This window comes from Petaurus breviceps, unplaced genomic scaffold (assembly GCF_028583685.1).
Source record: "Petaurus breviceps papuanus isolate PSGF00001 unplaced genomic scaffold, PetGlider_PUasm1.0 229, whole genome shotgun sequence".
Lineage (NCBI taxonomy): Eukaryota > Metazoa > Chordata > Mammalia > Diprotodontia > Petauridae > Petaurus > Petaurus breviceps.
In genome coordinates, this window is record NW_027185903.1 from 33,780,221 (window position 1) to 33,794,601 (window position 14,381).

At 38.8% G+C, this 14,381-nt stretch overlaps 1 protein-coding gene across 3 annotated transcripts in view; it reads right to left on the minus strand.

Annotated features, from left to right (window-relative positions):
- Window positions 1-14,381, minus strand: part of RAB3C (RAB3C, member RAS oncogene family) — a 352,364-nt gene that overhangs the window by 158,022 nt on the left and 179,961 nt on the right. The gene's annotated exons all lie outside the window — the stretch shown is intronic.

Below are 14,381 nucleotides of genomic sequence, written 5' to 3' on the forward strand. Positions count from 1 at the left end.
CTTTCTTTCTTTCTTTCTTTCTTTCTTTCTTTCTTTCTTTCTTTCTTATACATCTACATATCTATCATCTAACCATTCATTCCTTCAGAAATATACCTGTTATATCATTACTATAGGAAATTCTCAGTGAAGAAACTCCCTTTCCCAATGTGTGCAGAGCAAATGTGAGTCTGCAAATCTCTTTGCAATTCAATAACTTCCTAACTTGGCTCTCTCCTACCTTTCCAGTCTTCTTAAACCTCATTCACCCCTACATTCTTTGCAATCAGGTAACACTGGCCTCCTGACCATTTCTCCAATAAGACATCCATGTCCTGACTGTGCATTTTCTCTGACTGTCACCAATACATGAAATTATCTTCCTTCTCCTCTCTGTCCCCTGGCTTTCCTGGCTTCTTTCAAGCCACAGATCAAAATCTCACCTTCTCCAAGAAGTCTTTCATGATCCCCCTTAATGTTAATGCCCTCCTTTTGTGGATTAACTTCCATTTATCTTGTATATCTCTTATTTGTACTTGATTGTTTTATTATTGCCTCCCCTATCAGACAATGAACTCCTTGGGAGCAGGGACTGTCATTTGCTTTCCTTTGCATCCTTAGAGCTTAGCAAATTGCCTGGCACATAATAGGAACTTGTTAAAATGCTTCTTGACTGACTAGTCCTGTATACCTGCCTAGGGAACCAAGAAGTTAAGAGCCTTGTCCATGGTCACATAGCCCATATGTGTCAGAGGCAGGGCTTGACCCTGGGCCTTCCTAATGACAGCACTGGCCTTCTCTTCATTACCCTGCAGAACTTCTCATTATGTTACCCAAATGTATGCTTGTTAGAATCACCTTCCATTAGTTACCATAAAAAATGAAAATATTTTTCTGTACATTGGCAGTGATGGTATTTAGCTGGCAATGTTTATATAGAAATTACTCATTAGCTTAAAACTGTTCACCCTACCAGATATGAATTCAAACATGTGTCCAAGTGTTCACACATTAGTTAATGGAGAGATAATTTGTAGGGAGATGCTAAGAATTCTGCCTTTTCCTCTAATAGTACACTACATTAGCACTATAGTTAGCTTTTGGTTAGTGGTGAGTGTCTGACAAGGAACAGAATCCTGAAATGTGATGTGAAAATACGAAATTTTCCAAACTGAACCATTTTTCTCCACTAATTTCCATTATATTTTTTGGGATATTTTATCTTCATTACCAAATAGTCTTCAGTTAGCTGTGACTCATACCAATTTAGAACTCAACTAAAGCTAAAATAACACAATGGAAATAACATTAGATATGAAAGAGAACTTGGGTTAAAATCCTGCCTATTATCTGTGTGATCTTGGGCAAATGACATCCTTTTTTTTTGGCCTCGCTTCCCATCCTTTATTCATAATAAAACAAACAAACAAAATAAAAAAACCTCAAGATGAACTAAACAACCTCTAAATTCCCTTACTCTTAAAAGTTTTTCACAGTTGTTTTGCTTTAAAGTCTTGTAGTCATTATAGAAATTGTTCTGGTTCTGCTCACTAGACTGTGCATTAGCTTGTATAAGTTCTCCAGGGTTTCTCTGGATTTATACCTTTTGTTATTTCTTATAGGGTAATAATATACTCTTGCATTCATATACCATAATTGTCCAGCCATACTCTAAATGACACTCTCCTTCCCTCTTTTAGGAACCATGGAAATCTGGCCATCCTTTTATGTAAACAGGTTGAACCTTCTCTCATTCCTCCTGATACACTGGTCATAGAGGAAGGTGTCATATTCTTGCTCGCAAATGATATTTCCCTCTGCTGCCACCACTCAATAACTTTTCCTTTAAGGATCAATTTAAACACATAGCTCACCCTAGGCCAATCCTAGGGGTTGTTATTTTCCAGTCCCCAAGTCATTCTTTCTCCTGTGGCAAGTAATTCAATGTGGGAATCATGGAATTCCTTTCTACCCTAAGCCCTTGAAGTGGAGTTTTCTTATGAACCTAACTAACTCCATCTTGGTTCCAAATAAACATAGCATGGTTAAGTGCAATGAATAAAATTATGTATCTAAAGAAGCATCTGATACCCTTTATCCCATTTCAAGAGATATTTCTTTGCTTCTGTACTGCATATCACATATTATCTTTTCTTGTGCAGATGTCTTATTAGCTGCAATTAATTGTAGAGAGATGCTGAGAATGCTGCCATTTCCTCCAACACATGAATCACACTGTAGTTAGTTTTTGGTTAGTGGTGAATGTCTGACAAAAAAAATGTGAAACGAAAATATTTATTTTTCCAAACTGAATCGTTTTCCTCTTATAACTGTCTCTACCATAGATCATTCATATCTTTTTTAAAAATACATACTTCTTAACTGTGAATTTGTTTTTCAATATGCCTGTGTATTCCCCTACCTTGTAGTGCAGCCAATCAAAGTAAACAGTTCTCTTGATTTTGGCACTTTTCTGTATAAAAGAAGCCTTATAGAAAAATTTAGTTGAGTTTGTTTGTCTATGATATTGTCTATATGCATCTCCCTGGCTTGAAAGCTTTAAAACGACAATAACAATAGCAACAACAATAAAACTAGTTTGCTTAGGTGACCATGTTTTGGAGCTTTTTTCCTTTTGATCTCCACAAATTCCTATTGTAGACTAGAGTACTCCAACATACTAAAAGAGTTAACATTCCTTTAAACACTCTACTCTTCCCCTTTCCTCAATCTTCTCAACTCTCATAATTTACTCTTTCATTCCACCTCTGTCACATACACAGTCAGTCTGACCATGGAGCTTAAAGATCAGCTTCTATGATCAAGAGTCCTCAAATTCCTTTATCAACTATAATCTCCTATAATTACATCATTTCCAAACCTCACAGCTTCTAAACCTATTCTTCATTGTCACCAGGACCTTCACTCTTCCCTACTCCTTGGAAGTCTACAGAGACTTTACTCCTACTTGGCCCTACTTTTCTCCCTTCCCAATCTGCCAACAAGAGGTGGTTAGGCTGTGCAGTGGCTAGAATGCTGGGCCTGGAGTCAAGAAGACTTGAATTCAAATTTGGCCGCAGATACTTACTAACTGGACAAGTCATTTAACCTCTGTCTGCCTCAGTGTCCTCAACGGTAAAATGTGGATCATAATGGTACTTATTCACTGAGTTGTTATAAGTATCTAATAAGACAATGTTTGTAAAGTGCTTAACAGAATAGTAGTAGGTATTTAATAAATAGTAGTAGGTATTTAATAAATAGTTATTTCCTTCCAATATTGACACTATAGTTAAACAATCCAACCTTACATATTCCTCCACTACGGAATCCTTTGCAGTGCTGGAGAAAGTCATTTAACCATGCTGACTGAATCCACTACAAATATGTGTTATTTAATCTTAACTGGGCCCTCATTGTAGTAAGGTAATTCTTTTACTCATCCCTAACACTCTATTACCATCCCAAAAGACATCATTCCAGGACTTCCAGCTTTCTCTTTTCCACTCAGTGCTCCCACACCATTTGCTGCCTATATTTTCTAAGCAAATTTTCACATTATATTTCACTAAGAAAATAGAACTCACCCAATCTGAGCTCTTTCTTCTCTCTTTCTTAACATCTCAAGATCATCTGGCATCATCTCCCATATCTTCTTCTTTACTTCAGTTTCTGATGACCCTCCTTGTCCCTGAAGCCAATCCTTCTACTTGTACCCATGACACCATTCCTTCCTCTTTCCTTGGACTGATTCCTACATCTGGGCCCCTCTCATCCTTAAAGAAACCTTTATTTCATCCTTCCATCTCCTCAAGCTATAATCCTATACTTCTCCACCCTTTGAATTGTCTACACATTCTGCTTGAACTTTTTTTTTTCACATTGAAAGCTTGCAAATGTTTATTGATTCACTGACCAAATGATAAAAAAAAAACCCACTTCAGTTAGCTGGTTTTCTCTCTCTCTCTCTCTCTCTCTCTCTCTACTGAAGTAAATCCCTCTCTCTTCCTCCCTCCCTCCCCCCCCCTCTCCCCCTCTCCCTCTCCCTCTCCCTCTCCCTCCCTCTCTCTCTCTCTCTCCTTTTTTTTTTGTAAAAGACTGACTATATTTCCCTCCCTCCTATCCCACCTCCCACTTGTTCTGTTCTCTACTTTGATCCTGTCCCTTTCCAACTTCCCTCCCCCACAGCCTGCCCTCCTTTCCATCACCTCCCTCTCATCCCCTTTCCCCCTACTTTCCTGTAGGGTGAGATACCCTATTTAGTGTGTATGTCATTCTCTCCCTGAGCCAAATTCAATGAGAATAAGGTTGACCCATTCCCTTTTGCCTTCCTATTCTTCCCCTCCATTGTAACCATTTTCCTTTGCCTCTTCTATATGAGATAGTTTACCCCATTTTGTCTCTCCCCATCTCCTCTCATTATATTCCTCTCTCACCTCTTGATTTCACCTTTATAAGTATCATCCCTTCCTATTAAATTCGTCCTGTGCCCTCTCTCTATGTATACCTGTAACATATATACACACATTCACATATGTATTCATATGCCCATATACCCTCCGATATAGACATATATATACACACACACACACACACATATATATATATATATATATATATATATATATATTCCCTTCAACTGTGTTCATACTGAGAAAAATTTCATTGGTTACAATTATCGTTTTTCATGTAGGACTATTAATAGTTCAACTTTGATAAATTCCTTATGATTTCTTTTCCCTGTTCACCTTCTCATGCTTCTCTTGCCTCTTTTATCTGAATGTCAAATTTTCTGTTCAACTCTGGTTTTTTCAGCAAGAATGCTTTAAAGTCCTCTATTCGACTGAAAGACCATATTTCCCCCTGAAACATGATACTCAGTTTTGCTGGGTAGGTGATTCTTGGTTTTAATCCCAGCTCCTTTGATATTCCAAGCCCTTTGATCCCTCAGTGTAGAAGCTGCCAGATCCGGAGTTATCCTGATTGTGTTTCCACAATATTCAAATTGTTTCTTCCTGGCTGCTTGTAATATTCTCTCCTTGATCTGGGAATTTCAGAACTTGGCTATAATATTCCTAGGAGATTTCTTTTTGGGATCTTTTTGAGGAGGTGATTGGTGGATTCTTTCAACCTCTATTTTGCCCTCTGGTTCTAAAACATCAGGGCAGTTTTCCTTGAGAATTTCTTGGAGGATGATGTTTAGATTCTTTCTTTGATCATGGCTTTCAGGTAGTCCAATGATTTTTAAATTATCTCTCCTGGATCTGTTTTCCAGGTCAGTGGTTTTTTCAATGACATATTTAACATTGCCTTCTATTCTTTCATTTGTTTGGATCTGTTTAACAGCATCTTGATTTCTCATAAAGTCATTAGTTTCCATTTGCTCCAATCTAATTCTGAAAGAATGATTTTCCTCAGTGAGCTTTTGAGATTCTTTCCATCTGGCAAATTCAGCTTTTTAAGGCATTCTTCTCCTCATTGCCTTTTTGAGCCTCTTTTGCCATTTGAGTTAGTCTATTTTTTAAGGTGTGATTTTTCTCAGTCAGGCTGTTGTTTCTCATTTCATAATTTTCTTGCATTGTTCTCATTTCTCTTCCCAATTTTTCCTCTACTTCTCTTATTTGCTTCTTAAGGTCTTCTATGGCCTTATTTTTCTCATATTTTTCTTGGAAGCTTTTGGTGCAGGAGTTCTGACTTCACTGTCTTCCTCCTGTTCCATGCTTTGATCCTTTTTGTCCCCAAAACAGAAGTCTAATGTTGGATTGGTTTTCTTGGTTTGCTTCCTTTGCCCGCTCATTTTGCCACTCAATTACTTAACTTTTGGGCTTTTTGCCACAGTAGGACTCTGCCACCAGACAGAGGGGCTTTGTTCCAAACACTGGGGGTTTTCTCAGATGCTGGAAGTATTATTTGGGTGCCCTCACTGAAGCTCCACATGGTCTGGCAAGCTGGTCACACACCCCAGGACCTCCACCCTAGACCACAATCCAGATCCAAGCACTTTAAAGCAAGAGTGATTACCCCTCAGACTGGTCGCTTGGTCCCCCTACAGTCTGCAGGCCAGGAGCTGAAGCTGCCTGGGATGCCAGCCCTCAGCAGCTTTTTGCTCCGGGGGCAAAAGCCGATGCACTCCCAACTATTAGGTTCCAAAGTCCACACTGCACTGACCTCTCACTTTGTCCTCAGCATCTATGTGTTGATAACTCTGGATCACCCCAGCTGCTGGTGCTCTGGAGTCCCTCCAGCCAGTGTTTGATCAGACCCACCCTGGGGCTAAAACCTCTGGCTCACGTGGGGCCAGGGTTGGCTCCCAGAGCTCTGTGTTGGCCAATTCCTGGTGGCCTGCCAGGCTGTCCTCAGTGGGAGGTTAGCTTCTCTGTGTCATTTTGTGGGTTCTGTAGCTCCAAAGTTTTTTCAGAGTCCCCTTTTACATGAATTGGAGGTGGTGGGTGCCGGAACCACATGGAGGTCCTGGTTTCTACTCTGCCATCTTGACTCCACCTCCCTGCTTCGACTTCTTTTAAAGAGTTAACTTCTTTTTTTTGGTATTACCTATATCATTCAACTAATCCCTTTTCCTTTAGCCTTCCAGATCTCACATACTTTTCAACCCCGTAGGCTTCTGACCACATCACTGAACTGAAAGCCATTTCTCTAAACTTATTAATGATAGCAAATTAATGGCAAATCCAATGATCACTTCCTTATCCTTTAGCTTTCTTGACCTCTCTGCAATGTTCAACATTGTTCACCACTCTCTCTTCCAAGATTCCCTCTTTTCTCTGGGTTTTCATTTTACTACTATTCTCTTTTGGTTCTTCTACTTAACTGCTCTTTTCTTAGTCTCCTTTGTTGGGCCATTATCCATAATCTAGCCCTATAACTATGGATGTTGCCCAAAATTCTATTCCTGGGACCTCTTTCCCCCCTCTATATACACTCTTTCAGTGGTCTTAATTATTTTCTGCAGGTTAAAAGTCATCATGTCTATATCGATAATTCCCAAATCTCTATATACTGGACCCTCCCCTGAGCTCCAGTTCTGCCTATTGAATATTTAGAATAAGATTCTCAAGGGTATCTCAAAATCAACATGAACACTTCAGAATTCATTATCTTTCCCCTCAAATCTACACCTATAGCTACTGAGGCATATTCCCAGGTTCTCAGTTTTACAACCTTTCTCACTCCACATATCCAGCAGTTGCCAAGCTTTGCCAATTTTGTCTACACAACATCTCTTGGTACATTTCATCCCATCAATTCACATGACCACTGTCCTAGTTCAAGCCTTCATCACCTCTCACTTAGATGATTGCAATGGCTTCCTAATTGGTCTCCCTTCCTCATGTCTCTCTCTACTCCAATTTACCCTACACATAGCTGTCAAATTGAAGTTCCTAAAGCACAATCTGACCATGTTGATCCACTCCTATTACCTCAAGGATCAATGCTCTGCTTGGCACATAAAGCCCTTCACAACCTGGCTTCAGCTTGCATTTCCAGGCTTCTAACACACTATTCCCTTTCAAACACCGTAGGTGACAAACTCACCTGCCATCTGTTATTCACATGTGCTATTCCTTCTTCTGTGATGTTGCCTTTGAATAGGCTGTCCCCTGTGGCTGATATGAATTCCCTCTTCACCTTCACTTCTCAGGATCCCTTGCTCCCATCAAAGCTTAACTCAAACAGCATGTTCTACATGACATCTTTCCAGATTCCTCCCCAGATGCCCTCTTGGCATATCACTTGTATTTTTTGTATATATTTACATAATGATGATAACAATAATGATAATAAGCATTTATAGAGCCCTTTAATAAAGGTCTAAAAAGTGCTTTCTATATTTTATCTTACTGGGTCCTCACCACAATCCTTTGAGGTTGGTGCTCTTATGAAGTCCACTTTACAGAGGGATAAACTGTAGCTGAGAGCAGGTAAGTGATTTGTTGAGGTTTACATAGCAATGAAATATCTTAGGCAGGGGTTGAACTCAGGTCTTTCTCTAAGGTCAAGCCTACTATCTAGGAATAAATATACATAGGAGTGTATCTCTATACACAAAAAAATTTATATATATAGATACACACATATATGTATACATACATATATACATATTAGGAGCATACACAATACAATATATAGACAAACAATATATAGATACATATACATGTGTGTGCATATATGTGTATATATTTGTATATTTTGTGCATATATACATACGAACACATATGCATTCACATATATGGGTGTACACATATTTATATATGTGCATATATATACATATACACACATATAATATGTATATATATATATATATATAGTGTGTTCCCCTCTAGAATATAAATTCTATGAGTGAGCAGGTTTTATTTCATTTTTGCCTTTGTTTCTCCAGCATCTAGCACAGTTGACATATAATAGGTCCTTTATAAATATTTGTTGATTGATAGTCTGCAGCTCTAATTCTATCATCAGTCCAACTCAAGCCCCCTGATTTAACAGATGAGTAAACCGAGTCCAAGTAAATTTAAGTGACTTGGCCAAGGTCATATAGCAACAGCACTAGGGTAGAATTCATTTCCTGATGTCCAGAACAATAGTCTTTTTGTTCTACCTCACTGTTTCTCTTTAGTGGTATATTTTATTTCATTTTTGGGGGTCTGGATTGTGATATTAACAGAGTAGCCTCCTCATATGGGAAAAAAATAAAAACAGCTATCAATGCAGATTGGCAACTTTTCTGTAATTTATAATCTTAGGTGGAACCTGGTCTGGGGCACTTAGAGGTTAAATGACATCCATGATCATACAACCAATAGATATCAGAGGTAAGACTTGGTCCTAAGGCTTCCTATTACAAGACAACCTCTCTCTGTTATATGTCAGTCTTACTTTCAACATATTTCTTCTCCTTCTTTTTCCCTCCCCATTGGTCCTTCCCCCATCACTCTCTTTTTTCCTCAGCCCATATTTGCATTCAGTGGGTTGCTCTAAAATCAGCCACCCCACAAAGAGTGTAATGTAGCTTTTCCAAAAGCTGCATTACAGTGAAGGATGTCTAATTACAAACAGACAGAAAAGAGGAGACTCCAAAATTGTTGAATGTGCATCCTGCTGGCATGAATCTGAGAAGGAGCTGATTATCAAGCCCCATTATGGTCATGATTGAAGCATTTCTGGGAGCCATTTCAAACCACCAGGCTGAGCAGCCCAGACCTCTCCAAAGTGGGGAAAAAATAATTGGGACTCAAAAGGCTGAAAAGAAAAAGAACAAACCCAGAGGTTTTCCCAAGTTGAAACCACATGACAGGTGGCAGATTCTCTACCATTGCTTTTGACTCGAGTGTCTACACAACAATTCAATCTGAAGTTTTTCTGAACTCTACACTATGGAAAAAAAGTGTAGAGATGCAAATCCAGGGAGGGGTCCAGTATGTTTGCTTTCTAACATAAATGAACAAACGAATGAATAAATGTAAATAAAGAAGCATCTATTATATGCCAAGCACATCACATAGAAAAAAGTTGACAATCCTTGCCCTCAAGGACCTTACAGTCTGGCTGATGGAGACGACACATAAAAGAAATAATGGAAAAGGAAAGAAGAAACAAATATGCTGAGGAGATACACAGTCGGTGAAGTTGGTGACACTCTTGGTCTTGTGCATTTTTTGAAGCAGTTTTTCCTTTTCCAATATCATTAGTATTTTCTGCCATGATGGTGGGGAAATGAAAATCAAGTAAACATTTCACTCCTCATTCAGGGGTAATGATGGCTGTCTATTTGGATCAAAAGCTCTTTTTATAATGTCAAGTGCCACTCCTGTAATTCCCTGTGAACAGCCCAGGACAGTGCCTGGGCTCCTGAAATGGTCCTTCTCTCACATTGTTCAGGGATTCTGACTGGAAGTTAGAGATCTTGAATTTTCTTCTTTTCAAATGACTTCTGACATTTGACTGTGCCTTAGATTTTCTATGCTGTGTTCTTCCAGTATGTGAAAACCACCATGGAAAAGCTTTTAACCCAAGAAACTAAGGGGCACGAATCATTCCAAAGGTGAAAATGTACTTGTTAAGCCAAAGACATCTTCCATTTCTTTCTCCTTTGAATAAAAGAAATTCATTTCCACGGTTTTAAATGACCAAATTCCTAATGCATGTTGTTAGAGAAAACATTCACTTTGTAGAACTATACAGAATAGACATGAAGTTGCTAGAGAATATTTTTTATCAACTATAATATTCAGGGACCTGGTACACATACAAAGTATCTCTGATACTACTCAATGTGTAAAAGAGGCTAGGGAGTCTACTTACTGTGAAGGAGTGATGATATGTGTTGGAAATTCTTTGGAGAGACATTGGAGCATGTGGAGACATTCTACAATGAGTTCCAACCTGCTAACCAAATGGTAAATGGCAGCCTCTTTGATTTACTGCATAGCTGAACCTGGGGTTGCCTTCAAAGTTTCACTCAGTCATTTTCTCTTTGGCTGCTCAATCATGGTTTGACTCCTTTGCATACTGCATTCAAAGAGGGACAAAGTTGTAAGGGGAGAGTCCTTGGGACTTCTCCCCACTAAGACTAATGGCCCCATGAAAATTGGTTTCAATGTTTTTGCCTAGCCATTTGTTCTCCTTCATTTCAGTCAAACAAGATTAATCTGGAGCCTATGACATTGTGGGTTGTGAAAGGTCAGGAGGACAAACTGGTCAGAGTCTAGGAATTGGAATTCACATCAGGTTTTGCATTAAGCCAAGTATCAATGCCCTGAGCAGCAAGGAGTGGCCTTTGGGACTCAACCCAGAGACAAGGATTCATCTGGCAATAATGCCACATGGATGTGAAGTTGGTGGGAACGATACCATGTAGGACTTGGGTTAAGTTTAAGGTCCATTTCTCCAGCGACCAGGCTAAGGGAGGGGAGAGTGCCCTAAGACAACAGACAGAAATATTTATGTTTTTGTTCCTTCTCATATCTTTGAAGCAAATATCTTTTTGTAAAGTCAAATTGATATTAAGTGACTAAACCGAACTGGGACTCTACTCACTGGTGGCTAACAGGTGACTCAAGCAAATGGCCTTAGAGAGGAGGCACCTCAAAATCACTCAGGGACCCTTAGAATCTTAACTGACCTGGCTCTAGAAAAGTGAACTAGACTTTCCAGCAATACAGATCCGAGACAATTTCAGAGACTTGCGATGGAAAATGCATCCACATCCATAAAAAGAACTGTGGAGTCTGAATGTACATTGGAGGACATGATTTTCTTTTCTTTTTTTTCTTTTTCATGGTTTTCCCCTTTTGTTCTGATTCTTCTTTCACAACATAACTAATGTGAAAATAAGTTTAATATGATTGCACATGTATAGCCTCTATTAAATTGCATGCCATCTTTAGAACTCAAAATCTTATAAAATTGAATGTGGAAAACTAAAAATAAATAAATAGATAAATTTTTAAAAATAAAAATAAAGAGTGAGCTAGAGCATATTCACTATATGTAGAATACCAGTGTGGCAAATACTGGAGCTTGATAAGTAATATTGACTTTTGCTGCTAGATGACATAGTAGATACTGTACTTACAGTCAGCAAGACCTGACTTGCATCAGAAACTTACTAGCTGTGTGACCCCCCAGCAAGTCATATAAGCTTTCTCAGATTCAGTTTTCTCATCTGTATAATGGGGAATAATAATAAGATGCACCTCACAGAATTGCTGTGAGGACCAAATGAAGTAACATGGGTAAAGCAACTTGTAAAAATTAAGTACTGTAGAAACTGGTTACCACTACCACCACCACCATCATCAGTGTATGTTTTTATTTTTTTGTGTTTGTTTCAAATGAACACATTGCATCCTGGAACTCTTTCATAGGTCATAAAGAGAAAAACTTTAATGAAGAAATTACATCTAAGATACACAGAATAATGTACTTAGCCTTAGGTTAATGGGAGAAGCTCTGGCTCTCTGCATTGTGAGGGTCAGTTTCAAAATGCATTTGTTAAGCATCTGTCTGCCTTTTAAGTATTCTAGGAATGATCCAGAGCATCTTTACTATAAAGTACAACTGACTTCGGTTTGCATTCTGTTTTAGAGAGACAGATAGACAGACAGACAGATAGACAGAACTGCTGAGTATTAAGGGCAGGTATTTTGTAGCTGGAGAAAACTGGCTCCATAGAGATTATGTGACCAACCAGGGTAATGGAATTAAACCCAATAAAATAATTAAAACAAATATTTAATAAGTGACAAAAAGAGGTAATTTAAATCGGGACTGGAAACTTTAGGGAATAAGGAACAAAAAGCAGGTTAGGTGGTAGATATTCAGTAGACTTTATTCTAGTTCTAGGAAAATTGGTGGTTGATGTATAGCATGTATATTTGGTAATATTCTATTATCTGGAACATTTGATTAATCTGAACTGTCTATTTCTACTGTGCAAGTTAGAATCAGTAAAGATATAGGCAACGGAGCTACCGAGAAATTGGAGGGAAGTGAATCCATGAGAAGAAAAGATCTCTTAACTCAATTCTCTGAATTGGTGCAAACTGGAAATTTGAGAGTATATAATATAGATTTTACATGTACTCCTGCAACCCTTTATTACTTCAGAGACAGTGATATATGGATACTGCAAAAAAAAAGACCACAATCAGTTTAATTTTGTGCTGTTGTTTGTCCTTCAGTTTTGAAAAGGACTAATGACATCATGGGTGATGTCTTGATTCATGGGTGAATTGGATTTTGGCAAGACAGAGCTGCACAAAGTTGTAGCTCTCCTCTAGAGTCATCGAAGTCTAGTGGCAAGACAAAAGTCAGGATGATGGACGATGGCCCAGGATGCAGAGGATGACCTTGGCCTCTTTGATGTCTGACCACGCTGTAAGAGCTCCATAGCACCTGCTTCAGCCACCTTCATGGCCATTGGAACAAATTGTTCTCATCTGCCCATTGTGCCTGTGGAAGTCTTCACATACTTGGGGTAGACACCTCCCTAACTCACCAATAGGTTTAAGGTCTGATGGTTACCCTCAACCTGGTTTAGCCTGCCTAGTGAGATGGTTTCCTAGGGTGTGGTCACTGTGCACACTATAGCTTCTTGGAGCATAGGTGAGAGCTGGGTGACAGGTGAACACCAAAGGTGGGTGAGTCACCCTGAAAAGGGCTCAGCAGCCCTCACACCAGAGGTGCTGGTCCTGCTTGAATACCCCATATACCCCATGTGGTGGCAATGAGAGAAGAAAGGTCTGGACCTATGCTTTCATCTGTGGGAGGGTCTTCAATAGTGGAAACTCCCTCAACTGGTACAAATAAGCAACATAACATACCTTAAAGTCATAAAGAGTGGTCTGAGGCTCTGAGAGGCTTAAGAGACTAGTCCATGTTCACATAGATAGTATGCATCAGTCTGTATTGAATCCAGGGCTTTCTGAATCAGTGATCAGTTTTCTATCCATTATGCCAGGCTGCCATGCCAGCCTGCCTCTCTTTGTGAAGGATAATCATGTTAATTTGTTGCTATGGTCCACTTAAGTACATTTAAACCTGCCGAATATGCAGTATTGATGTTTCTAAATACTTATTTGATCAAATTGGATGGAGAGAAAAATAAGCCAGACCCACTTGTACCAAGGTATGTTCTCTCTCTCTTCAGAAACAATATATAATGGCATAACTTCATAGCTTAGGGCTACTGATAGAAATACAATAGCAGTTTAATAAGTATTATCTCATGGTATACCAGATTTCCTGACAGGAAAATCCAAAGTCATGGATGTGAAATTTACAGTGATACATCCCATAAGAGAAAATGAAAAAATGACCTACTGATTTTGTCTTTCTTGATTATTCCACCCCGTTTGTTCTATACGTTTCCCTAATTCACAGCATGCGTGGCATTAAAAGGCTTTCACATGTTGTTTGGTTTTATAAAAGCAGTAAAGCAAAAACAAGACCCTTATTTGTATTCCACTTTCTCTTGACACACGGCTCCTTTGCTTGAGATAGAAAATCAAGAAAATCCTTCCTCAGCGTGAACAAATATCCTTACCGCAGTTAATCCCCTTGGATAATAAAATTTATAAACCACTCTTCTCTACCCATCCTAGGTAAACAGTCAGTCTGAATTCATTTACACCTTTAATCATGTTGACATCTGTAAACCAAACCCAGATTTTAAGAGATAGCACTAATAAACCTGCCTCTAAATGTCTCTTAGTCAATTTCAATGCGATTACTGACTATTGTGCTGTATCTTTCCCCTTGATCAGCACTCTATTGATCAGATTCTCTTGTCCTGATGGTTAGCTTTGAAATACCGAACCTTATGTTTTACAATGGTGTCCATATCTAAGCAAAATCTAATAAAATAGTACTGAGGCAAAATG